The sequence below is a fragment of the Rhamphochromis sp. 'chilingali' genome, assembly GCF_963969265.1.
Source record: "Rhamphochromis sp. 'chilingali' genome assembly, chromosome: 15".
Lineage (NCBI taxonomy): Eukaryota > Metazoa > Chordata > Actinopteri > Cichliformes > Cichlidae > Rhamphochromis > Rhamphochromis sp. 'chilingali'.
This window is the reverse complement of record NC_137942.1, coordinates 34,862,378-34,887,789: the sequence shown is the minus strand read 5'-3', so window position 1 is coordinate 34,887,789 and position 25,412 is coordinate 34,862,378. Positions and strand designations below refer to the sequence as shown.

At 42.3% G+C, this 25,412-nt stretch overlaps 2 protein-coding genes and 1 pseudogene across 3 annotated transcripts in view; 1 reads left to right on the top strand and 2 right to left on the bottom strand.

Annotated features, from left to right (window-relative positions):
* Window positions 1-1,701, bottom strand: part of LOC308411821 (uncharacterized protein) — a gene marked incomplete at its 3' end in the record, with an annotated part of 34,816 nt that extends 33,115 nt beyond the window's left edge. Inside the window, exon 1 of the mRNA XM_080905847.1 lies at window positions 1,643-1,701. The remainder of the gene's footprint in view (window positions 1-1,642) is intronic.
* Window positions 1-22,623, bottom strand: part of LOC308410888 (uncharacterized protein) — a 176,358-nt gene extending 153,735 nt beyond the window's left edge. The window contains exon 1 of the mRNA XM_080904549.1: window positions 22,179-22,623. The gene's annotated coding sequence lies outside the window, so the exon portion shown is untranslated. The remainder of the gene's footprint in view (window positions 1-22,178) is intronic.
* On the top strand, window positions 9,085-22,190 carry LOC308410900 (cadherin-1-like; annotated as a pseudogene). The gene is made up of 14 exons (XR_013974706.1): window positions 9,085-9,387; window positions 10,403-10,517; window positions 12,258-12,346; window positions 12,512-12,707; window positions 13,088-13,228; window positions 14,632-14,787; window positions 16,152-16,293; window positions 17,495-17,667; window positions 18,300-18,428; window positions 18,790-18,975; window positions 19,176-19,426; window positions 20,449-20,670; window positions 20,775-20,905; window positions 21,031-22,190. The product of XR_013974706.1 is annotated as a cadherin-1-like (transcript).
* Window positions 22,624-25,412: the final 2,789 nt, after the last annotated feature.

Genomic DNA, 25,412 nt, shown 5'->3' with positions numbered 1-25,412 from the left:
CCCACCCCCAGACACAAAGAACCACCAACGCACCGATGTCTGAGGGAGTCCGCCACTGGCAGGGGAAGTGGTGGTGGGGGGAGATAGGCCTCCAAACCTTGGAGGGCCTGAGATGTCCCCAGAGAGGTGGCGCCTGACACCCAACCTGACATATAGACACAGACATACAGGCACACACAGATACAAACATCCATTCCCACCCTCATGCTCTCATATGCACTTACTCCACACTCAACCAACGTGGAGACAGACATAAAGAGACGCTGTACACACGATCACACTCCCCAAGCGTACTCTACAAACCGGGTCTAGGTACCCTTGCCCCTGGAGGGGGGAACTGCACCCAGACCCAGGTGGTGTTACCCTTTTCCCTGCGGTGGGGAGAGGCAGACCGCCCCGACTCCGCAGCAGCAGGGAGGCCCCACACTCCAGACCGCAGTCGGACGGCCAACTCCTCCTCCTAGCCCCCCCGCTCCAGCAGGCCGCAGAGAACGGGGGTGAGAGAAGACTCCAAACCTCCCTCCACCCGCTAATTGTAGTGTTGATGAATGTGTGTTCTAAGGTGCAATTAAAAATGTATATTGGTGAATGTGGAGATGTTATATTGGTGTCACTGGTAAAAATAAATAATTGAAATGGGTATATATTTGTTTTTTGTTAAGTTGCCTAATAATTATGCACAGTAATAGTCACCTGCACACACAGATATCCCCCTAAAATAGCTCAAACTAAAAACAAACTAAAAACTACTTCCAAAAACATTCAGCTTTGATAGTAATGAGTTTTTTGGGTTCATTGAGAACATGTTTGTTGTTCAATAATAAAATTTCTCAAAAATACAACTTGCCTAATAATTCTGCACTCCCTATATACCAGGGCCAGTTGGCGAAACAGACCATCGTCTGCCGACGGGCTGTAGTGACCTTCTTGCTCGTGGGAGGCTGAGTCATCAAAAGGGTAACTGGCAACCACAGTGCCACCATGCAGGCCCCCCGACAGCACAAATCTAATGTCTCTGTAAAGCACTTTGAACCACCTTGTTGTTGAATTGTGCTATACAAATAAACTTGCCTTGCCTAGACTTGCCTAGACTTATCGAACTGGTCAGGAAAGCCTCTGTTGTGCCCTTAAACAGGGGAAATAGTGAGGAGAGGTGAAAGAACGGCACAGACACGCAGCTCTCACTCTCACTCGTCTGTATTGAGTTTCAGAAGCAATACAACCAAAACAATATTCTTATGGATGCACTCAGTCTCAGGACAACTGTATCCAAACTAAGTCACTATTGTTCGCTGCATTAGCTGATGAGAATACTTTAGATAACATGAACTGTAGCATTAGACAAAAACATATTTTTAACTCGCACATGTTAGCTGACACAGTCACTAACTTTCCACAGCAATGAAATAATACTTTAAGTACTGCATGTCTTTCAGTAGTTAACTTATACAGATAGTAACAGAAAAATCTTCACACAATATGGCGGAGTAATAGCGAAAACTAGCATACGCAGCAACAGAGTTTAACTGGAACTTCTCAGCAAAATAGTCTGCAATTCACATCTTCCGCTACAATGAACAATGATGACAATGTAATAATCAACAGTAACACACATTTTTACAGATTTGTGCATGACAGTTACCTTAAACAGGGGAAATAGTGAGGAGAGGTGAAAGAAAGGCACAGACACGCAGCTCTCACTCTCACTCGTCTGTATTGAGTGAAGGAGGAAGCGCGCGAACCCACCTACTGGAGCCCTGAGGCATTAACAATGGATCGACGCACAATCAACCCAGGCAAAACTTTCACTACTTATCTCCCTCTATATTCCCACGGCATATTCTATTTGAAAACAGTCAAAGCAACAAATAAAACATTAATAAGGGCATGACATGAAATGTAAGGAACAGAGATGTACAACTTCAAAACTAATCAAATTTATGATCCACCACACCTCCGCTTAGGTCCTTATTTTTGGCGTTATTTCGACCGCTGTGATCACCACTGCAGTCCCCCTCTGTGGACCTCTCAAAGCCGTCGGGACTCATGCCGGGCACGATGCAAACATCCGTGCCGTTAACCAGTTCAGTGATGCGCTCTTCCTCCCCGTATCTGGCCAGCAGGCAAACCAGCACCTGTCTGGACACGGCCTCGTTGCCGTGCATGTTCCCAACGTATCCAAATTTAGGTTTCCCCAGTGACTTTCTGTCGGGGTCCCTGGCGATCCGCATCACCCACAGCTGCCTGCCCTCCACGGACTGCCCCACAGTCGACAGGCCAGCCACGTGAGGGTATTTCTGGGCTAACGACTGCAAACGTTTAGCTAGTTTTATCATAGTTGTAGTATATGTCGCAAGCCTCCACCGCTTCCTCCGTAGAGGCTTGGGCGCTTCGTGTGCCGAGCAGTCCGTCTTTGCCAAGAGAGACGACAAAAAGGAAAAGAAAGGCAAAAAGTGACACCCGTAGTTTAGCGTCATCGAGACACGTTCCCAGTCAGCCACCATGTTGACCTGTCTTCTGAGCCAGTGTTGTGTCCCCTCCTTGTGGGACAGTTTGAGGTTTCATCTACCTTCTTGGCTGGGTGTTATATTGACAATCCGAATTGTGATCTCGAGATGCTGTGGAAGAAAGACGGAGATTAATAACAGATATGATTCAATGCAGAGAGGTCTATTAACACATAGTGAGTGAGAAAGGTGACTGGAAAGGAAAAACTCAATGCATCATGGGAATCCCCCGGCAGCCTACATCTATTGCAGCATAACTAAGGGAGGATTCAGGGTCACCTGGTCCAGCCCTAACTATATGCTTTAGCAAAAAGGAAAGTTTGAAGCCTAATCTTGAAAGTAGAGATAGTGTCTGTCTCCTGAATCCAAACTGGAAGCTGGTTCCACAGAAGAGGGGCCTGAAAACTGAAGGCTCTGCCTCCCATTCTACTTTTAAATACTCTAGGAACAACAAGTAGGCCTGCAGAGCGAGAGCGAAGTGCTCTAATAGGGTGATATGGTACTACAAGGTCATTAAGATAAGATGGGGCCTGATTATTTAAGACCTTGTATGTGAGGAGCAGGATTTTGAATTCTGGATTTAACAGGAAGCCAATGAAGGGAAGCCAACACAGGAGAAATATGCTCTCTCTTTCTAGTCCCTGTCAGGACTCTTGCTGCAGCATTTTGGATTAACTGAAGGCTTTTCATCAAGTTTTTTGGACATCCTAATAATAATATTAAACCCCCCAAAATATGACTATCCAGAGTTGGGACCAGGAAGCAGAGCTGCAGTCTTACACGCAGCTTCTCTCCTCCTGCTACCCCCCCAAAAACCCATCTCCATAGAGACTGTTTTTTGTCTTTTTGGAAGCTGACACAAACTAAAAACCAGCAACAAACAACTTAAACATAAACAATTACAAAGAAAGAACAATAAAGTATCCACATCTGAACCAAAGAGTAAAACAGTGAAATGTGGATTATTAAATATTAGGTCTCTCTCCTCCAAGTCTCTGTTAGTACATGACTTAATAATTGATCAACAAATCGATTTACTCTGCCTTACAGAAACCTGGTTGCAGCAGGATGATTATGTTAGTTTAAATGAATCAACACCCCTGAGTCATTCTAACTACCAGAAATCTCGAAGCACAGGCCGAGGGGGAGGTGTGGCAGCAATTTTTCACACCAGCCTATTAATTAATGAAAGACCCAGACAGACTTTTAATTCATTTGAAAGCCTGATGCTTAACATTGTCCACCCCAGCTGTGAAACTCAGAAACCAGTCTTACTTGTTATCATCTATCGTCCACCTGGGCCTTACACAGAGTTTCTGTCTGATTTCTCAGACTTTATATCTAATTTAGTTCTGAGCTCAGATAAAATAATTATTGTGGGTGATTTTAACATCCATGTAGATGCTAAAAATGACAGCCTCAACATGGCATTTAATCTGTTATTAGACTCAACTGGCTTCTGTTTCTGTTAAACCCTGTTTAAAATGTGACACATATGTTGTCCGAAAACATTTCCTCTAAATTTGCAAAGTTACTGATTTAAAAAATATATATTTTCGAATTTTTAGTTGCATGTTAAACATATGATAGACTCTTGAGCATATTCGTATAGCTAAATTCACAATGGTATAACCGTGCTAAATAATAGACCGAGTAGATTAGCATTACTATTGTATGTGTATCAGTGGATGGCGTGTACACAAATTCTTGTATTTTGGGATTACTTAGTGCAAAAAAATAAAAATACATCAGCACATTTTAAACAGGGTTTGAATAATCAGCACTGACATACAGACATTTATGCCCTGGGTATAACAGACATGCTTACCTTGTGAAAGGCCCTCGGATTTCTTGGAGCAGAGAAACACTCTGTATTGTTGCTTTTCTCTATTGTATAAGCAGCGCCCGACTGTCAGAAACGCTCTGTGCGGGTAGCAAAGTCGGCTCCAACGCACATTCTGGTGAAAAAATAAAAAGTTAAAACGATATACCTTGCGGCAGTTGTGAAGTGCTGAGGAAAATACTGTGTGTCTTATGGGGTGTTTTTGTGGGGCTACTGTCAGTTGACCTCTGAGATGTAGAGATATATAAATGCCACTTGTTTTGCACATATTCAACTCTGTATATTTTATATATTTTATTATTATTATTATTTTTTTTTTTTTTTTACTATTTAATTTGTAAAAATGTGTATACACACACACACACACACACACACACACACACACACACGTAGGAAAATATTTAGTATACACATCCAGAAATGCATACACTATTATATATTGTACATATATTTATTAGTTTCAGGTTGGCCATTCTTGTATTTTGCTCGTTTGTGTTGTTGTGTTTGCACATCTCTGTTGCTTGTGGGGCTCGCACACAAGAATTTCACTCGCATGTGCTGTGCCAGTGTGCCTGCACATGTGATAAGATAAGATAAGATAAGATAGAACTTTATTAATCCCTCAGGTGGGTTCCTCTGGGAAATTCGACTTCCAAAAAAAGCACAGCAACGACCGAAGTTACAGTTACAGAATTGTTATATATATATATATATACACACACACACACACACACACACACACACACATATATAAATACAGAGACAAATATAAATAAAATATACAAAGGGGATAAATAGAATAAATAGGAATAAAAAATAAAAATACAAGTGAATTGCACATTTCAAGTATTGAGTCTATTGCACTGTTGACTATTTACAAAAAGTATTGCACAAGGTATTGCACAGTGAGGTGAAGAGGCACTACAGCTTAGTTGTTCCCCCCTCCTTTGTCCTCCTGTTTCCCCTCCCTCTCCCCTCCAGAGAGGAGTTAAACAGTCTGATGGCGTGTGGGACAAAGGAGTTTTTAAGTCTGTTAGTTCTTGTCTTGGGGAGAAGCAACCTGTCACTGAACAGACTCTTCTGGTTGTTAATGGCCGTGTGCAGAGGATGCCCAGCATTGTTCATAATGTCCATCAGTTTCTTTAATGTCCTTTTCTCTGCCACTGTCACCAGAGTGTCCAGCTTCATGCCGACCACAGAGCTAGCCCTCCTGATCAGTTTCTCCAGCCTGGATGAGTCCTTCTTTGCTGTGCTGCTCCCCCAGCACACCACAGCATAGAAAAGTACTCCAGCAACCACCGACTGGTAAAACATCCTCAGGAGCTTCCTGCAGATGTTAAAAGACCTCAGCCTCCTGAGGAAGTACAGTCGGCTTTGGGCTTTTTTATACAGGTGCTCTGTGTTGCATGACCAGTCCAGTTTATTGTCCACCCACAGCCCGAGGTACTTGTACTTGTTGACCACCTCCACCTCCTCCCCCTCTATCTGAACCGGCAGTGGACCTTCTCTGGACCTCCCGAAGTCCACAACCAGTTCCTTAGTCTTTGAGGTGTTGAGTTGCAGGTGGTTTGTGTGACTCCATGCGACAAAGTTCCTCACCAGACTTCTGTACTCCTCTTCCTGATCATCCCAGATACACCCCATGATGGCCGTGTCATCTGCAAACTTCTGAATATGGCATAATTCAGAGTTGTAGCAGAAGTCAGAGGTGTACAGGGTGAAGAGAAGGGGGGACAGCACAGTTCCCTGTGGTGCTCCTGTGCTGCTGACCACTGTGTCAGACGTGATGTCCTTCAGCCTGACGTACTGTGGTCTGTCGGTGAGGTAGTCGGAGATCCAAGCCACCAGGCAGGGGTCCACCTCCATCCTGTTCAGTTTTTCCTGAAGCATACAGGGCCGGATGGTATTAAAGGCACTGGAAAAGTCAAGAAACAGGATCCTGACCGTGCCTTTTCCCCCATCCAGGTGTGAGTGGGCTCTGTGTAGGAGGTACAGGATGGCATCCTCCACTCCGACACCCGCCTTGTATGCAAACTGTAGTGGGTCCTGGGCATGTTGTACCTGTGGTCGGAGGAGGTTGAGGAAGAGCCGCTCTAGAGTCTTCATAAGATGTGACGTCAGTGCCACCGGTCGGAAGTCATTCAGCTCATTGGGCCGGTTCTTTTTGGGGACCGGGACGATGCAGGATGTCTTCCATAGGGCGGGCACTCTCCCCAGTCGCAGACTGAGGTTGAAGACTCGTTGTAGCGGCTCCCCAAGTTCAGCAGCACACGCCTTAAGCATCCTAGGACACACCTTGTCTGGGCCTGCTGCCTTTCTGGGGCGAAGCTTCCTCAGTTGCCTCCTGACCTGATCCACTGTGACACTGGGAGATGTTTGGGAGGAGGGGAGGGGGGGAGATGTCTTGCTGCTGATTGGAGGAGGGGGGTGTCATGGTGTCAGGAAGGGGGGGAAGCGAGGGAGGCAGGAGAGTGGGGAGAGGACTCTGTAGTGAAGGTGAAGGTGAGGGTGGGGGGGTTGTGGGCTGGTCAAACCTGTTGAAGAAGTTGTTGAGTTCGTTTGCCTTCTCCACAGTCCCCCCCCCCCTCCCCCCACACTGTGCTTTTCTTGGTGTTGTGGCCTGTGATGGTTTTCACACCATTCCAGACCTCCCTCATATTGTTCCTCTCCAACTTCTGCTCCACCTTCCTCCTGTAGGTGTCCTTTGCTTCCCTCAGGCAGCGTTTCACCTCCCGCTGTGCTGCCTTCATCTCCTCCTTCACTTTGCTCCTGAAAGCCTTCTTCTTCATGTTGAGGACAGCTTTGACTTCCTGTGTTACCCACGGTTTGTTATTAGGATAACACCGTACCGTCTTAGCAGGGGCGACTGTGTCCACACAAAAGTTGAGGTAGTCTGTAAGACAGTGTGTCGCCCCCTCTATGTCCTCACCATGTGGGCTCAGGAGCACATCCCAGTCTGTGGTGTCATAGCAGTCTCTCAGAGCATCCTCCTTTTCTGGGGTCCATCTCCGGATGGAGCGCGTTGTGACAGGCTGCCTTTGGACGAGGGGTGTGTATTGTGGCTGTAGGTAAACCAGGTTGTGGTCTGACTTCCCTAGTGGGGGGAGGGGGGTGGCTCTGTATGCATCTCTCACATTAGCATACAGTAGGTCAATTGTCCTGTTGCTCCTTGTGGGACAATTCACAAACTGGTGAAAAGCAGCCAGAGTAGAATCCAGTGTGGCATGGTTAAAGTCTCCAGATATAATAATGAAAGCCTCGGGGTTTTGTGTCTGATTTGATTTGATTTGATTTGATTTGATTTAGATAAAAGAGCACGATGTAAGGAAGAAAGGGAGCAGGCCTTTGGAGACTCTGTTGGACATGGTTTCTGTTGGCCTCTGACATGATAAGATAAGATAATGGAATTAACTGTTTGTGAAGAAACCCCTTTGGGCTGGGATGCTCTTGATAAGGGAGCCTCTTTTGTTTGCTTCATGCCTTTTTGCAGACTGTTGGGAGCCTAACTGCACCCCCTCTGTCTAACTGTTACAGGGTGTGGCTAGGTGTGAATATGTGTTTTTAAGAAGTGTCACAGTTTATTTCTAAAAGAATACATGTTGTTTGTGGTGCTCTATTTAAAACTGTTGGCCTGTGAAACTTTTAGAAAAGTGAAATGCCCCTAAAGTAGTTAAATCATCTATGTGTAATCATCGAGTCTAACTGTTGCAGACTAGTAGATAATTATAAGACTAGTTGCATTAAAGCCACATTGGAGAAAGAAAGTACAGGTATATCACTACTAATGTCCTTCAAGAAACCTGGAGAACTATTGTTGTAGACTACTACAAACATTGTTCACTTAAACTATTGGACTTGAATAAATGAAATTCCATTTAAAATAAAGTAGTAGTGCATTCTCTCAGTCACATGCTTTCAGACTGTGAGGGTAAGAACAGCATGGATGAGAAAAGTCCATTTTTCTTCAGTATCAATTACTGATGTTTATCAGCACATAGCATTACTTCAGTGGGTACGCTTACAACAGCTTATTAGCAAATGGGATGTTGTGTATTCAGATGACAGTGAAAACTGAAGCAAATAAAGCTGAATGCTTAAATTTGTATCATCAAATTCTGTATTTGGCTTCTGTTCGGGGATACTGTCGATGATTTCCTTTCAACACTCAGCTGAATACATCCACTGGTTTTCAGACAGTCATTTGTGGTTTTTTTAGGCTGGTTTCACACTAATGACTTTATAACACTGTTGGTTGGCTTTACAAATGAAAGATGGTTTTCTGTCAGCAGCTTCACGTGTTTTTTAGTGATTCTTAGTAAGCAACTGTGGATAAAGTCTGAATGTCAGTGTGTGTGCATGTGTGAGAAAGACATGGGGAGTGAGAGACAGATTATCAAGAGGAAATGAGACTGAGAGCTCCCGAATGTGGCTAACTGAACTCAGACTCAGATCATTGCTGATAATACCGTGTACATTATAACATACCATAATAGACCCATTTCTGTAATATACTTACATATCTATACTATTGCTAATATATATTGTAATATATCTATGTCACTAAAGCACTTCTGGATGGATGCAAACTGCATTTCGTTGCCCTGTACCTGTGCATGTGCAATGACAATAAAGTTGAATTCTATTCTATTCTATTCTATTCTATCCTATAATAACGCTGTCTGCTGCTACTATCCGCTGTGTCTCTATTTATTATTTATGAACAGAAACTACTTGTTCCTGTCACTTCAGGTGTGACGGGCTGGGATGACCATATTAGGAACACGGAACCTGCGCACCTGTAAGCTGACGTCATGTGCTGAAAGTACCTGAAAGAGCGCCTTGCAGAGTCGAGTCTCAGTTACAGAAACTACCTTCAGGGGACAACAGGAAGACGCCAAGAAGCGAGTTCAAAGAGGAATATATTTAGGATTCTTTTCGTTTTTGGCTGTGTACTCGAGAGGAATACTAAAAATACGACTTAGACAAATGGCGACCGCATTGTTCGCGGTTTTTGGTGCTTTAATCGTCGTTTTCCAGGTGAGACTTCCTCTTTTGGTTAATATTTTGCCATCGGTGCTCAATTCTCTCACTGTCCCTTCTGCTTAGAGTCGCAAAAAATAAATGTCGGTTAATCCTGTTACTTATTTGATTGAACTGGACAACACCGGGTATCTCACAAGCAGTCTTTCCTTTCTTTTCTTCGCGGAATAATTTCGGCACCTCTTTATGCGTGAAGTAGCCTTCGATTTTAATAAAGAAATACTTTTATCAGCTATGGTACTTGCTGGGACTAGTGGGCCAAACGAACTTGTGGGGGTCTAAAATCCTTATTGTGTGTAGCAGCTTTCTCCGCAGAGCAATCTGCAACAAATATTTAAAAAAAATATGTATTTTAAAAAAGTGTCGAAACCGCAGAACACACGCGGAGGTTTAGGCCGTCTTTCTTTTTCTTTTCATACCCTTCCGCCTCGAAGAGTTCGAGGTTGTGAGCGAGCCTCGCCCTGATTCCGCTCATGACGTTGTCTGCAGGTTAATTTCCAGTTCAGAGTTGTGGTTTCAGCTTTGTTCACTCCAGTCTGTTTCGCTTACACATATCGAGAAGCACTTTTTTAAAAAGATTCATTAATGTAAAAGAGAAAAAGGACTATCATCCAAGTAATATCGTTTTTGGGATTTTAAAATGAAATGAAAAGTCATTTGGCTTACAGGCACACTTTCAATTCATTCATATAATTACACGGAGCGTTAGACACATTTTCATTAGTATTTAAAGTGACAGTTATTTTGTTCTTTATTATTTAGTGTTTAAACTGTGTATATTAAGCAGTGCAATGCTTTGCCAAGGCATGGCATTTTCTGAACAACAGCTCAAAGCTGCACGACGTTCAGCTTAAGGAAAAACCTAAAATCCTGACCTTTCAATGCTGAAAACATTTCAAGTTTTTGATTTTTTTTTTTTTTTTTTTTTTAAACGTGTAGTTATTCAGTTTCGAACTCTTATAAGCCTGAAGTCTTATTGTACGTCTAACTGAAACTGTTGCTCCTCTCCTAGGTGTCAGCACTAGAGAGAGCTAACAGGCCAACATGTGTGCCTGGATTTGAGTCAGAGCTGCTAGTTTTCAGAGTGTCCAGGGAACATCTGAGGCCGGGCATGAGGCTGGGCAAAGGTAAGAGCAACCCAGTGTAGGCTCGTACATGGGTGTTTTTAAACGTGTTTTTGATTTGGATGTTAATGTTTTCTGGATGGTGCGTTACTCTTAGTCATAATCTAAATGAAATTGTTTTTGGGTATTTGTTTCTATTGTCTAGTATCATTTCACATTACAGATTTGTTTGTATGAAACTGTCGGAGGGTTTAGATCTGAGTTGCAGCCCTACATGGAATAACTCTGCTGTTGTAAAGGACTCCTCCAGCCCAGATGGCCTTCAGCAGATTAGCTGGGCACATTGTTCTTAGTTGAAACCCAAACATGTCTCAGCCTGCTCTCACTCTGCTTCTGTTACTTTTACCTGCTGGTCAGAGCACTATCCCCGAACCTGTTTTACAGGCTTTGCTATTCAAGTGAAACTCTGAAAAAGGAACTGTTTTCTTTGATTTCAGTTAACTGAAAGGTTTTTAAAAGCTTCTTATAAACAGACTTAAACAGTTTTTGTTTTTTTGTTTTGTTTTAAATGGGCTGTGGTTATGCATGTTTGCTTTAACGTGAATATTTGTTTCTTTATCAATTGTCTCTACTGAATAACTAATTACCCACTTTGATGGGGTTTTTAAGACACAAGCAATTTATGATAATCAGATTAAAACGCTGTGTAAATGTATGTACAGCTTTACCTTGTTTATTTAGGAAAATATTGCAGAAATCTATATCTGGACATCATATGCCAGTTTCTGTCCTTTTTCAATACAATTCAGTAAAATGTCATTAAGAGTAGTTGCCAACAGGGCCCTAGAGTAGGTGCCAAAAGTACTGCAACCTAAAAAACTAAAAATCAAGTTGAGTAGGCACTAATGAGAAAAGGCTGTAGTGAAGCAAACACTTACTCCACAATACTTCTATAAGGAGCAGTGAATAATGGGTAGAATAGCTGGTTCGAAATGATTGATGGTTCCAACCCTACTAAAATATAAACATTGTTTTAGCTTTCTTGGCCTATGGTTATTACAGATGCATTATACTACCTTTTCCTCTTCCAATACTGCTTTACTTTGACTGCATGTCTTGATAGTTTTATATTAATAGGCTGTTTTCTAAGAATGCGTAGGTTTAGACAATTCTATGAATTGTTTTAGTTCAAGTCAAGGCTGTTTATCCCTTCTCTTCTTTCTTGTATCCTAAAAATGAATTACCCATCGCAGAAATTTAACAATGAATGTTAAGTATTAAAGTGAATGAAAGAAATGAAGAATGGATTAACATTACGTTGTCAATATGTAATTTTCATAAGCATGGTCCCCTGAAGGGTGTGGGAAGTGAGGTGTTGTGTAGTTATGTTGTCTTTAATGGAAACCAGAAAAAATCTGTTCTGCACTGGCAATTTTGCTGCTTTTTGAAATGACAACCTGAGGTAAACGCCAAATTTTTATTAATATTTTTACCAATTTAAACCCTCAAAGCGAGATTGATGGTTGTATGAGAATGTGTACTTCAAATAAAAAAAAATTGGCCGTGTGTGTGTAAATGCAGTTTTGACACTTTTGTTAAAAGTAAATAATGTTGATAACCTGACTGAGTGTTGCTACTATCCAGAGCTAAAAACCATTTAGTCATCTTGCAGTCACTTATGCTGCTTTTCTTAAGGAAGAGGGAGTGGTGTCTGTCGCTTTTCTTTGAATACAAAAAACTTGCCAGATTTTTCACTATATGTATCACATTCATAATGATTAACTCTTTTCTATCCTTTCCCAGTGGGCTTCACTGACTGCACAGAGCGCACAGTAATTCTTTTCAGCACTGATGACAGTCACTTTACTGTAAAGGCAGATGGTACATTAACGGTAAGTAGAGTTGACAGACCTGACAGCAAAGTTGGGGTTAGTTTAGAAAAGAAGATATTAAAGTAAGATTTGTGGAGACTTAGTCTAACGAATGTAGCGTATGTTGTATTTCTGCTAAAGGTTTTGTTTTTTATATATTTATTTATTTATTTATTTACCTTCCAGGTAAACAGAGGTTGTTCTTCATAAAGGACACCAGAACTTCTTCATCCACTCCTGGGACTCTCATGGTCACAAAACAACAGTTCCAGTCAGTGTCGTTCACCCTGAGCATCACCGTGGAAAGCACCACCATGGAGCCCACACAAACTTCAACATTCAGCATCACAGTACTGAAATGGACTCTATTAACAACACAGAGGTAGGTTTAGAGACACTGTTTAATGGGGCATGAATGAAAAGTACATTTGGAATCGATACATGCAAAATGCCTGTTTCCGACACTTTTAGTAGATACAACAGATGGCATCTTAACTCGTGAGGCTACATATAATTGATCAGATTCACAAACTTGAGTATCAACATGTCCTGCTTGGTAGGGTGATGATAATGCCTCATTGGCCTTCATGGCTAAGATGTTGAAACTGATATTAACTCTGGACAGACACAGACCCATCATAGTCTGAAAAAAATTTAAAACTCGTTCTGAGAACGTCTGTGCTCCTCCTCGTAGTTTAATTAAGTTCTGAGTGGTGTTCTATCCAAGCTTTTGCTAAAAAAGCTGTCTGTATGTTCTTCCAGAATGCCACTGAGCCACAAGTGCCCGTTCTGCAATTTCCCAAGTCTGGTGGAGGGCTGAGGAGGAGGAAAAGGGCCTGGCTTATTCCTCCACTCAATGTTCCTGAGAATAAGAGAGGAACGTATCCCCTGAAAGTAGTTCAGGTAAGGTGAACTGAATGACCTTGTGATTAATTTGACAATAAACTGCATTTTAAATGTTTATTTCTGCATAGGATCTCGCTGTTGTTTCCTCTGCAGTCCGCATGTCTTTTTTTTTTTTTTTTCTTGGATGTGTTAGATTATAATATTATTTTATGCCATGTTAGACCCCTAATTAAAGATTGTGAATTATTATGTAGTTTTAGTTTGCATTATTCTCCTGAATTAGAAGAAGCTGATAACTATTGCATTAGTTAAACTGATTTGCATTACATTAAACTGCTGATTTATTGTGGATGAATGATATTGTTTTATGATGCATTATACTGCTGAGTTATAAGAAATACTGTTCGCAGAAAGTTATTGTCTTATTTGTCTGATTAGAAGAGAACAGAACATGCTGGAGTTTTCTGCCCCATCTCAGCAGGAGCAGATAAACAGGGAGCCAAGGTCGTAGCTTAGGCGCCGTGTGAGAGAAAGCATGTGAATGTTTAGGCTTTTTATGATAAGGTGGGGGCACCAGGGGCTATAAAAGTTTGAGCAATGCTCCACCATTTTGAGATCTGAGACTGTCTGCATCAGTGTCCATCTCCCACGTGTGTGATCATTAAAATCATCGTTTGACTCAACCCGACCGGACCAGTGTTGTTATTGTGGTTTTTCTCTTGTCTCCATCCCCAATATTTTGAACTCGTAACAGATGTCATAAGTAATTCTTAGTATGACTATCAGTTAACTTTAGAGTAACGCAAGTGAAGTGTAAAGGCACAAGTAAAGATCTATATATTGTTGGCAGACAGAAAAGTTGATACTTAAGTGCCAAGTTAAAGATTTATTTGTCTCTTGGGTATAATTGTTTTTATTTTTTAAATTTCAGTTTATAAATGCTAAAATTTGTCCCATATCTCACTACTCCTAACTTTCACTCCCCAACAATTTGTGGCAGATGGCTCCCTGTCCTTGAACCTGGTTCTGTTGGACATTTCTCTAGTTAAAAGGGGGTTTGCTTTCTCACGGTGACAAGTGTTTACTCATGGAGATCAGCTGATTGTTGTGATTTCTTTCTAATACTATAGGGTCTTAATCCTGCGCTTTTGGAGTGTTTTGAACTTGGCAACAGTGACACACAAAATTAACTAAAACTGGAGTAAATTGGTTGACGATAACACTACGCTAATAACTCAAATTATTTACAATGAGTAATTATAGTGTGCCCAAAATGCTTAGAGAATCTAACAATCTTTTTGATTTGAGATCACAAGGAGTCCTTCTGATCTATATATCAAAATAACCAGAAATCTCTTGAATTTGAGTCTAATGCACAGCCTCTTTACTATTTAACAGTTACTTTAGATGGTGAGAGTGATCTTAATTAGTCCTGTTGTGTTTTTCATTTGTTTTTCCAGATCCGCTCTAGTGACGATAAATTAAAGAAGATCTTTTACAGCATCACTGGTCCTGGAGCTGATCTGCATCCTGTTAATCGTTTCACAATGGACAGAGAGACGGGCAATCTGTATGTAACACAGCCACTCGACAGAGAGGAAACAGCTCATTACCTGGTAATCATCCTCACTCTGTCCAAATGATTTTCCATGTGTGTACTTGATTATTGCATTTTGATCCCCATAGAGATTGAAAATGTGACGTCACTCAGGGGTAAAACCGCAAAGAATTCTGGGAACTCGTGGCAAGAGGTACTAGTGCACGCAGGCTTTCAATTGAAATCAGTTACACAGCGATAAAAAGAAACACAAAAAATGGCAAGAAGCTGCTGTATTATTAACTGCAATAGCCGGTCGCATGACAGCCACGGAAAGCCGACGGGTAAAGAGATCGGTTGTTATCGGATTACGTCGTTGAAGAGAAATTGTTCGAGCCGTGTTTCCGAAGTAACAAAGAGGCGACTGGATTGCTGCCATTCAAAGAGCAAATATAACGTCCCAGAACACTCCAGCTCACAGGTTAGTCTGCTCCAAGCATTCCCACAAAGGTCAGTCTGCTGTTGTAGTTAATGCGTCATTTTTCTTAACATAATTGGTGATATAGGTTACAAGCAAGTCTGGCGCTGAACAGAAATTGTCGCGCTATGCTCCTGTGTTTATTGTGCATAAATAGTGAATTGTCCTGACACAATATTGTGTTTCGCTTCTGTTATTATGGTACATTGACAAAAACATGTACTTTTATTCACAGGATAAAACAGTTGTTTTGTATCACTAATTGTCCAGTACGATTACAGCATACAGTATTATTGTCACTGCTACATTTCTGTGATGCTACCAGAAATTATTTCCACTACTAATTAATTACAGTTTAGCTCAAAGGTCCTATTATTAAACGGTTAACGAATGTGTATGTATGACGACGATTTGTGAGACTGGTAAACTTATGATACGTACGATGGTCTTTACTTTCTACACGGTGCATTTCAAGGTCCTGCACCCATCCGTCGGTAAACTGTACCTGGGCTTGTTGCAGTGACCTGAAGTTACTAAACTTCATGAGTGTATGCACTCACTCCAAGAACCGTATAATTATAAATCTGAGCGTGGTGAAAGTTGGGCAGCACGCTGACGTCTTTTGTCCCTCTGTGTGCTCGTAAGGGTCTGACCCTTTCACTGGTTTGATTTTTTTATCTTTTCTTTGACTTTTCATCAAGTCTGTCTTTGTACGGACCGGCGTTGTTCTCCTTCGTTTTGTACATACCTTTTTGGAGGGCAAAGAAAAAGCAAGAATTTATTGGAACCGAAGAATGAACGTTTTGCGGTGCTGCAAATGCTTGCATTTGATGCGGTACTTGGATTGTTTTGCCACGAGTTCCCGGCATGCAATGCGCGAAAGTCACGTGGTCTGTCAATCTCTATTGGAAAAGTGTGTGTCTGTGTGGGGGCGAATCTAAACTTAAAATCTTCTGTCTGTGTAGTTTGAAGCACATGCTGTGGATGACGGAGCAGGACAAGCTGAGGATCCTATGGAGATTAAAGTCAATGTGATCGACCAGAACGACAACAAACCTTATTTTACGACAGACTACAAAGAAAATGTTGCTGAGGCCACGGCCATCGGTATGTATAGAAACCTTATTGCCTCTGGACTTGGGTAGTTTTCTTTGCTTTTGTTCGTGTTTCTAATACTTATCCACTATCCATCCATCCATCCATCTTCATCCGCTTTATCCGGGGCCGGGTCGCGGGGGCAGCAGCCTAAGCAAAGAGGCCCAGACCTCCCTCTCCCCAGCCACCTCCTCTAGCTTATCCGGGGGAATACCAAGGCGTTCCCAGGCCAGCCGAGAGATATAATCTCTCCAGCGTGTCCTGGGTCTGCCCTGGGGCCTCCTCCCGGTGGGACATGCCTGGAACACCTCACCCAGGAGGCGCCCAGGGGGCATCCTTGTCAGATGCCCGAACCACCTCAGCTGGCTCCTTTCGATGTGGAGCAGCAGCTGCTCTACTCTGAGCCCCTCCCGGATGGCCGAACTTCTCACCCTATCTCTAAGGGAGAGGCCAGCCACCCTTTGGAGGAAGCTCATTTCTGCCGCTTGTATCCGCGATCTCGTTCTTTCGGTCACTACCCACAGCTCGTGGCCATAGGTGAGGGTAGGGACGTAGATCGACCGGTAAATTGAGAGCTTCGCTTTTACACTCAGCTCCCTCTTCACCACGACGGACCGGTGCAGCGTCCGCATTACTGCAGCTGCAGCCCCAATCCGTCTGTCGATCTCCGGCTCCCTTCTCCCATCACTCGCGAACAAGACCCCGAGATACTTGAACTCCTCCACTTGGGGCAGGAACTCATCCCCGACCCGGAGTGGGCACTCCACCCTTTTCCGGCTGAGAACCATGGCCTCAGATTTGGAGGTGCTGATCCTCATTCCCGCTGCTTCACACTCGGCTGCGAACCGTTCCAGTGCGAGCTGGAGGCCCTCACCCGATGAAGCCAACAGAACCACATCATCTGCAAAAATCAGAGATGAGATTCTGAGGCCACCAAAGCGAAAGCCCTCCGCCACTTGGCTGCGCCTAGAAATTCTGTCCATAAAAATTATGGACAGAACCGGAGACAAAGGGCTTATCCACTATATTTAATGAATTTCAAGATGCCCAGAGATTTAAAGAAAATCAGAATGACACCTAAAGCACCAGAGAAGGATTTGGGTTGGAAGGAAATTAGCAGACGTTTGCATTAAGTCAATTTTATTTAGTAAATCTTGTAATTGAAGCAGTGTGAAGACCTTCAGGAACTTCTTTTTTATTTCCTCCACTCCAGGGACGGAGGTGGTTAAGGTTGAGGCCAAAGATGACGATGAGCCAGGGACTGACAACTCAGAGCTCCGCTATCGTATTCTGAATCAGGACCCACCGCTGCCCACTGACAACATGTTTGAAATCAACCCAGTTACTGGAAGCATCAGAGTCACTGGTAGCGGATTAGACAGAGAGGTAAGACCTGTTAAACACATTTAAAACACAAGTGTCCTTTTACACCGAAGGGCTGAAAAAAACATTTTATAATGAATCCGGATCAGCAGTCTGCCTGTCACTGCTAGAAATCAATCACAAAGAGGGTGCTGCAAAAAAACATGGTGGGGTTTTTTTTTTTTTGTTTGTTTGTTTTAGTTTTTTTTGACAGTAAAACTAGACACAGCCTCTGAAGTATAGTTAGTTTCTGTCTACATTTCTGGTTTGTGTCATACCTCTGGACAAACTATTTATACTTGGCGAATAGTTTGTCAGACTAGTCTGTGTCTTCCATGCAGACTACAGGAGATCAGAGCTGTTTCTGGTGCAGCATCATGAACTTCTTTGAAACACAAAGAAGTCACAGAGCAACAACAAACAGCCTCGTGCCAAATGGTCAAGAAATACTTTATTCTAACAGTTTGACCAAGGCTCTCAACAGCATCATGTTTGTCATAAGCGAAATATTAAATGAGTTTAGCTTCAGCTTCTCAGCAGAATTGGCCTTCATAGATGAAGAGCTTTAGTCCGTCTGAAGGCTGTGTTACAGTCTGTAAAACCGATGTCATTGTTTCTTCCTTCCTGTTGATGAGCTGATGTCTGTATCTTACCAGAAATATCCACAGTACACTCTGACAGTACAAGCAGCAGATCTGGCGGGAGAAGGGTTAAGTGGACAAACCAAAGTCATCCTCACGGTGACGGACAGCAATGACAACGCTCCAGTCTTCACTCAGAAATCTGTAAGTACGAAGTAACTGGAAACTTCCTGTTTAACTGCTGCTTTTTCACATGGTTAAAGCAGAACATTCATCCTGTATCTAACTGCATTATTAATGTTGCACTCACACATACTGTGACACAGCAAAAACCCAGGCTTTGACAGCACATGGGAAATGTACAAATGCAGTTAAAAACAATATTTTACCACATGCATAGCAAATTAAATTTATGGACTCCACAGTTGTAGACTTGCATTAAGTAATGAACCTAATATAATGACACAGACTACAAACTGAGGCCATTATTCTCCATTCCTAGTTAGGAGTCTTTAGATCTGTTTTCACTGCCATGATTTCTGACCCATCCTTTATTTTCTCACAGTATACTGCAACAGTTGATGAAAACAAAAAGGATGTTGTGGTGGTTAGGATGATAGTAACAGATGAGGATGAACCACAAACTCCAGCCTGGAACGCTAAGTTCAAGATCGTCAGTGGTGATCCTGATGGACTTTTCACAGTAAAAACGGGAACTAACAAACAGGAAGGAATCCTTTCTACTGCAAAGGTAGGAAGAAAATCAGGAATTCATTCATAATATTGGGAGATATTTATCATCTATGAATGTTTGTGTCATTTGATGGCAGCATTTTTGTGATTTCTTGTATCCTCACAAAAATCTGTGCCAACACCCTCATGTTGTGTGTGGGTTTTTTTGTTTGTTTTTTTTTGTTTTGTTTTCCTTCCTCCTCCCTTCCTTCCAACCAGGAGCTGGACTTCGAGAGGGCCAGCAAGCACACTCTGTTGGTTTCAGTGGAGAATGAGATTCCTTTTGCTCCTGGTGTTTCTGTGGTCACTTCTACCGCCACAGTGGTGGTGAATGTGAGAGATGTGAATGAAGCTCCAATATTTGATCCAAAGGAGATTCTTGTGGTAAAACCAGAGGACCTTGCTGTGGATGAAGTCGTGGTGCAGTACACTGCTTCAGACCCAGACACTGCACGCAAGCAGACAGTCTCGTAAGTCGGGGGGTGGGGGAGAGACTTTCTACTGCTAAAGAAAATGTATCATTGACCTCATAAGTGCTGCAAATATTAAATTTCCTTATAGATAAATGTCTTAGATAAATGTTTTAGATTCCTTGTTCTGTTTGATGGTCAAAATTGATTCACTGTCCTCATGTGTGGCAGATATAATTACAGAATACTGTCTATAGCGATAAAACACTGAATAGCTGTATACCATAATAGAATATTAGGCTTATAAAAGACCCAAATACAGTTAATTAGTTAATTTGTATCATTAAGGTCTTAAAGCATTTTTTTAACTCCTTAGTTGTAAAAGGCTCATTGGGTATTGTCACCACCCTGCTGGACAGGCGCTGTGGACACCAAAGTTTGTGAATCCGATAACCCAAGAATGAGGCAACTTAAGACATTCAAATTCCTACCATAGCTGCATCTACTAGGAGGCTGATGGATGGTACTATTGGCCACCAGTATTTTTAAATGATGTGAGAACCCTGTAACAGTTAATGTGTTTAATTCTTGCACCGTGTATTTAGCCTGAGGAGAAAGCGGAGGATGTTCAAAATCAAATACAGTGGAACCCCCGACTTACGAATACCCCGTTTCACGGAAAAATTCAAGTTACGAAGGCACTGAACGGCAATATTTTTGCCCATGTTATGGCAAAATGCCTGAGTAACGAAATCCACTGGCTCTGATTGGCTGAGCCCACACACAATGCCTTCCGATTCATGTGACAACCCCTTGGCTTCCATACTTGCGCTTCGCTGTTCCACTTGAACGACGTATTGTTGCTCTGGTTAGCAATTAGCCTATAGCCTATCGTTCAGCATCGCCTCAGTCAAAACGCGCGATGGGTGCATCGACTTACGAAAATTTTCGACTTTCGAAAGACCCTCGGGAACGAATTGATTTCGTAAGTCGGGGTTCCACTGTATCACATTGTGAAACATGCTAATTCTAATCATTCTGCCTGGATAGTATTACTATCGTTCTGTGACTGTCTTGTACAGGTACAAAATATTGATTGACCCAGCAGGCTGGCTGAACGTGGACAAGGACACAGGTCTTATTAAAGTGTACACGTCCATGGACAGAGAGGGTATCTTCGTCACAAACTACAGATACACTGCAACCATTGGTGCCTATGATAATGGTAGGTCCAGGACGCTATGGTGCAGCTCCCAGCAACCTGCCCCTTATCCTTGGAATACTTGGAGCCATCCTGCTGCTCGGTGAGTCACACATCTGTAGTCTCAGGACGGTGCATCTCTTTCCTTTCCCGGCTAAGTAGGATTTGGTTGGTTACTGTGTGCTAAACGTTGTGCTCGGTGTTCAGCGCTGTTGCTGCTAGTGCTGCTGGTTACAAAACAGAGGAAAAGGGAGAAAAAGGAGCCACTCCTGCTGGATGATGGTGTCAGAGACAACGTCTATTACTATGATGAAGAAGGAGGTGGCGAGGATGATCAGGTAAATGGTCACTCATTACACATTAATCAAAGCTGCGCACACACAAGTCTCAGGAACAGAAAACCTGAGGTTTTCTTTTTGAGATGAAATGTTTACAAAGGCTGATCAAATTTGTTCCATTTCAGTGATTTGACCCAGGAGAAGACAACGGGCCTAATGCAGTGAGTGGATGAAGAGAGTGGATTGCAGAAGGACAGCAAAAAAAAATTTTTAAACATCTGTTTGACCTTCAGCCTGAAGACTAATACCTTGTTACTTATTCTGTTGAATAAGTGCTGGAGCCACAGTGAACACTTCTGTGTAGGTTACTGGGCGACACCTGAGACACTCTGAGAAATGTTGCTTTACTCTATAGCATTTGTACTTATGGTCTCCATTTGTTTAAAAAGTAAAATTTGAAATGATTAGGATGAAATCCAGGTAGCTTGCATGCACCTCATCAGCCTTTGACAGTGTGCTCAATGAGTTATGGATACTTTTAAATTGTTTCCTGTGGATCTGTTCATGTCTTTTATTACAATGATTTGTCAAAAACGAAATCTCTGAGATACTTTGTGAAATTAGCTTTGTTCTTTATAAAATTGTATTAAGCCAACAGTGGATTTGTGTGGTCTCTAATTTCAGTTTAGTACTAACTGCATTAAAACATGCAGTGCAATAAACAGCAGTGACAAAAAGCTCCAAATTCTTTAATTTCATTGTCACTTCACTGCAGGTGATTGCAGAGAAAGACTGACCCACACAAGTTCCTTTCATTTCGTTCCAATCTGAAGTCTGTTCAGCTTCATATGATTTTGGACATGACTTTGCTGTCTTTGGACACATGAGATGTTTGCAATGTAAATAAAATTGTACATGCACAGTAGGCCACTTCCTCTTGTTCAACAATGGAGGCACATTCTAGACAGATGTGTGAAGTGTAGTAAATGTACCGTTGGTAGCTATACTCTGGGTTTTGTCCAACCTAAATGCTTTCACACTTGCTGCAGTAAAGTGAGTGTGTTAAAGGATTCTACACGTTTTTTTTGAACATAAGTTGGAGCTGGACTAATGTCCAAGCACTTTCTCAGGAATCACAGACTTGCAGGTGTGTGGAATTGGGCTTCTGATAATTGCCGACCACAGAAAATGTGATAGTTTTATGGTTATAATAATACTACGTAATTGATTTTGGTTACACTTTATATTGTAACCAAGGCCTAATTACTGCTCCCAAAGTATATTTAGCTTACTTTGTTTTTGTTTTTTATTTTTAACAACAGTAGCACAAGACGAGGGCCCTGTTTCAGGAAGCCGGTTTGGAAAACTCAGAGTGAAAAACGACACTCACGGTTGAGTAACCCCGAACTGTCCAACTCGGAATATTCGGTTTCAGAAAGGCTGATAACAATTAGTTCAGTCAACGTGGAGTTGCTTTAACCCCAAGTGAAGCGCGCGGACGAGGATACATAAAGCCCTGATAAGCGGAGCACAGATTAAGCGAGTCACCATGGAGATGGAGGGAAAGAAGGCGCGGTCAATGTATTTCACAGCGCTTGAGGCCGAAATTCTGATGGCAGCATATGCCGATAACATGCAAATTCCGCGGAAAAAAGTAACACAGCCTCAGCTGCAAAAGCATGCATGGCAAAACATAGCCGACAGAGTCAATGCGTGAGTGTTAATTTAAACATTGATCGAGGGATTTCCACCCATTTAACACGTTATTTTATCATATGTTATTTTATTTGTTATTTCATACATTTTATTTTGTGATGTGATGTGAGCGCAGGTGCAACCCAACAGGCCCCAAACGTTCCTGGCAGCAAGTAAAAATGAAATATAAAAATATAGTCCAAACAGGTAAGGTGTAATTGTATTATGAGCCATAGTGCTTGGTCTGTTTGTCCGATGTAAATCAATTGCAGTTAGAGGCTACATTAATTTTCTTTCTGTGAGCACTTATTGAAATTATCTGAGCACATTACAAGTACATATTTGCTTACTCTGTATGCTCAAATGTGACCCGTTATAGCCAACAGAAAAAAAGCGGAGGCCCGAAAAACAGGTGGGGGTCCTCCACCACCACCACTCACAGAGCCTGAGCAGTTGGCCCTCAGCCAAAACAGTGGGCGCCCTGTGGCCGAAGGCATCTCTGCGGGGACATCCTCTGAGTCAATAACCCCGCAAGACACAAGTGCCTACATAAGGGGTAAATTCAAAATAATACATGATGTGCATACATCCTTTCTTCACAGTCACCTTTGCAGTGCGACACATTCATTTGATAAACTCTTTACCATAATGAATTATTTTGTAGTGAAGTTATTTTCCGACTGATTTTGCCTTCCCTCAGTCTTGGTTGTCTTTGAGAGCATAATGACAATGAAGTGTAAGGTGATTGGTATGTTTGTTAATTGCCATTTGGTCCCTTGTAAGTTATAAGTGACCTGTATAAACCTCATATTCTATCAGTTGATGGTGATGGTGTACTGCATCTGGTGCAGCCTCCTGTTGAGCCAGACCAACATGCAGTTGTGAGTAATACTCCACAGATTATATGAGTTTACAGTAGAACAGCAATGTTGTTTATTTCTTTACTGCAGGAAAATAATGAAGAAACATTGACAGCTGTTACAGAGGAGGAAGCAACAGAGACACTTTATGAGGTTTACATCTTTTAATACTTTGTGTACAGGAAATACAGGCGACCAATAAAGCCAGTTGAACAAAAAATCTGTTTATTCTTCTTTCAACATGTTGAGGTGATGGGTCAAAAGAAATGATTGTGACATATGGTGTCTCTGACTGCGCTTCCATCTTGTATGTCCGTGGGAGGGTCAGGATGTTCATGGTTTGGATCACTGCTGATGTTTGGTTCAGAAGGACAGTGTTCTCCTCTAATTGTGGCAATGTTGTGAAGAATCACACATGCCACAATAATGTCACATGCCCTTTCTGGGGTGACCCTGAGTCTTTGCAGGCACTGGAACCGGGCCTTAAGCATTCCAATAGTCATTTCAATTCTGGCTCTTGTCCTACAATTAGCCAGATTATATCGCTGCTGTGGGCCCGGTTCAGGGTCAGGGTAAGGGGTAAGCAAATAGGGTAAACATGGATACCCCCTATCACCAAGCAAGTAGCCAGTGAACTCTCCTAAGACAGAAGGATACACTTCAGTTCAAATGTCCCTGAAGCAATTGGTCTTTATATATTTTAAAGTATTCTCAACTCACCATGTCCAAATTTTGTGCTCAGTGTACATTCACGGAATATTTGTGAGTCATGGACAGAGCCTGGCCACTTGGCTTCCACATTTGTGATAATGTTGGCAGCATCATATATGATCTTCACAGTGCAGAGAACACAAATTAGCATCCATTACTATAATGAAATAATTTGTTAGTTTGAAATGCTACAGGGAACTATGTACCTGTACATTAATGCTGTGGAAAGACTTCCTGTTCACATAGTCTCCTTCATTTACTGAAGGAGCAATGATTGGAATGTGAGTACCATCTATACAGCCAATCACGCCTGGGAACCCTGAAAATAAATGTGCAATTTAAGTAGTAGTCCAAGTATCACCACATCATACATTAAGTTTTGTTCATCCTGATACCTGCAATTTTGTGGCATCCCTCTTTGATGAATCTTGTGGGTCTATGACCGGGGAACACCACAGACGAGTACAGGAGACGTTTCAGTGCAACTGTAACATTCCTGACTGCCCGACAGACGGTAGCCTTGGAAACGTGCTCAGCGTCACCAATATTATACAGAAAGCTCCCGTTTGCAAGAAACCGAAGTGCAATACAAATAATATGCAATGAACTGAGAGCATGTCCGCGATGTGTCACATGAGCAATATTAGGCCTGAGGATGTTATTCAAATAAATTATAGATTGTGCTGAGAAACGGTAACGTTCGCACAGAAAATCATCAGGAAATGATAAAATGTCCAAACGCGCTCTGATCACACTCTCCCGGCGGAGAGCTCTGCGGAGAATTTGGGCTTCAGCATCTACTGGCTCTTCAAGGAAGTGGCACGCCATGTCTGACACTTCCTACTGTCAGGTTTCCGACAAAGGGGCGGAGACAGTCAGGGTTAGTTGTAGTAAACCTGCTAGGGGGCAGGTTAGCTTCACGGAGTGTGTCGTCATAGTGACTCACTCAGGCTGCAGCTGAACTCGCTTTGTGAAACCGAAAACCCAGAGTTTTCGTTAACTCAGGGTATACTTACTCAGAGTTTGCACTAAACCGGCTTCCTGAAACAGGGCCGAGGACATACAAGGGTAACAGGAAAAGCTATAAACAGCTTGTCCTGGATGGGAGAAAAATAGAATTGAAATCTCAACTGTGATGAGCCTGATATGTTCATCTACACAGATGCAAACGTGGATGCAATTTTGCTCACATACCTATACTAATATATGTATATTCATGCATAGTGTCATCTATATATGCACGTACCCATGCACTCATACAGAAATACTGATACACATAAATAGATCTGTGTGTAATTACA